Source organism: Oratosquilla oratoria, unplaced genomic scaffold (assembly GCF_046742065.1).
Source record: "Oratosquilla oratoria isolate Oo_2021 unplaced genomic scaffold, ASM4674206v1 SCAFFOLD194, whole genome shotgun sequence".
NCBI lineage: Eukaryota > Metazoa > Arthropoda > Malacostraca > Stomatopoda > Squillidae > Oratosquilla > Oratosquilla oratoria.
The window spans coordinates 145,035-147,523 of NW_027467547.1; positions in this window are offsets into that span (position 1 = coordinate 145,035).

Genomic DNA, 2,489 nt, shown 5'->3' on the forward strand with positions numbered 1-2,489 from the left:
CGTTAGAAAGTTCTGTTGGTTTGTGTATTCATCCGGGCGACTACCAGACGACCTACCCTGTGATAGGGGGACAAGAATACTACCACCGTGTCCCCTGCGAGTCATAAAAGACGACTGAAATGGGGTGGAACGAGAGAACTAGTAATTACATCTCTTCATGTACTTTTCTCTCATATAAGGTCAGGGCAAAATATCTTTTTAATTGACCATCTCCTATCAAGGGAATGAAAGTCTTTGCTTGTATACAGAAGGTTAACGGCTGCTTTGGTGAGCCTGTTCGAAATTGGCGTCATCTTTATTACTCCGCGGGAAACCATTTACTAAGTACAAATCCAGACATACAATGCTCTAGAGTCTAGATAATGATCCTGATTTCCGCCGGGCGATTTTATTCAGCTGAGGGAAAACCCTATACTACCCAAAGGGTCATTTGTGAATTGTTGCCAGTTTAATACATTCTAAAAGTACTTTTTTTCAACCTTGCAGGAAGGAAAGTTTGCCCAGTCTCAAAATGTCGATCCTCTTCTCTGGTCTTGGCTCGAGCATGACCCACATGGCCGTTGTGAGAGTGCACTTCTGATGTTGGCTGAAGGTCGAGGGAAGTTGGACAAAAGCAGGTTTGCCGTTCTTGCAGCAGGCCAAGTAGTAACGCAGGAGGTCACGATCATCGAGTTCGTCTGCCTATTCCTTGTAGTAGGGAACTTGTCCTGTGCACAGTTCGTAGAAAACACAACCGAGGGCCCATACGTCCACTTTGCCTCCGCTGTATGGGTGCATCTTTGTGTCAATCACTTCCGGTGCCATATACCAAGGAGTACCACCTCGAACTTTAATGTTTCGTTTATAGACATGGGGCGTTCTTCGGGACATTCCAAAATCGATCAGCTTGACAATCTTGTGGTCTGCGCTGAGAACGATGTTTTCAGTCTTCAGGTCCAGATGAGCAAAGTTCTTCGAGTGCACATATGCCACGGCCCGAACGAGTTGTTCACAGTAGGACGCGACTCTGTCGCCCCAATCTTGGTAAGGCTGCTCCGCGTGTTGGCTGACGGCGCTGTCGAGCGCCCCGCCCTCGCAGTACTCCGTGATTATGATGTTCAGCTTGCCTTGTGTCGCCACATCCACAAGACGAACAATGTTCGGGTGAGTCAGCTCTGCGAGGGCTTGGATCTCGCTCAGAGATCCCTTGCCTTTTGTCGGGATCTTGGCGACGCAGATGTTTCCCGTCGTCTTGTTGATGACCAATGATGTAATTCCATAACCTCCAGAGCCCAAATCAGATTTAAAAGTGTAATTTTCATTGTAATCAATGGTTTTGTTGCTGCAGCTTTGGGCGTTTACTGGAGTTTCGGTCGGGTCAACGACGGGCCTCAAGGTTGCTCTGGAAGAGCCGCTTGACGACTGGAGGCGCTCGAGGATCTTTACCTTCTTTTGAGGCAACGATGTGGGCTGGCGACTCTTGATCGAAGCCTCTTTAGTCGATGTAATATCCTCCATCTTCCTTGCATCCTGTTGCTTGGGAGGGATTCCTGAGGACTTGCTTGGGCTCTTCTCCTTTTTCTGGAGGGTCAGGCAGCAGCAACAGACCATTGATCTGATGATGCCGGCGAAGAATGGACGAAGTCGGGCAAGTCTGAATTTCCGATCTCGTGCCATTATCCTCTTGCGTGTCTATTGCCTGACACCTATCTGTATCAGGGGTCAAAGAAGCGTTTGTGTCAGCGCCCACAGAAGTTAGACTCAGATAGCCAGCAAATGTTCTTAATCAAGCAATGACATTTGCATTTTTTCATTCATGAATTTTCCTTTCTTTCCTATTTCTCTTGTGATACATATTTTGTTTTCTGGTTTATTCCTCATGATATACCATGTCGATTACTTTAGTGGTATGAAGGGATGCTAATAAATATTTTTGCTGTGATTTGAGAACATAATCAAATGATTAATGGGACCTAACTTCTAACAAACCCGATCAGAACCGAGGTGTCTTATACATCTATTTGACAACCGATGGACAAGCGCTCTCTAACCATAGGTAGACTTCAGGATCCAAATGCATCAAGGAAACTTTTTCTCATAGGCAGTTATTTTCATCAATACAAGAACTTGTGTATGTGTCGGAGTACGTGTGTGTATTTGTGTTTATGTATGTATTTTATTTATACATAATCACATATGTATTTGTATGTGCATGTCAATGCGTATGTGTATATATGTATGTGTATGTGTATGTATGCCCCGTATGCATGCATGCATACATAAATAATACATATAAATAGACATACATACATACAAACATGTATACATACATACATGCATACATATACGTATAAATGCAAACATATATATATATATATATATATATATATATACATATATATATATACATATATATATATACATATATATATATATATATATATATATATATATATATATATGCATACATATACCCACATACACATTTACACTCATATATGCATATATAC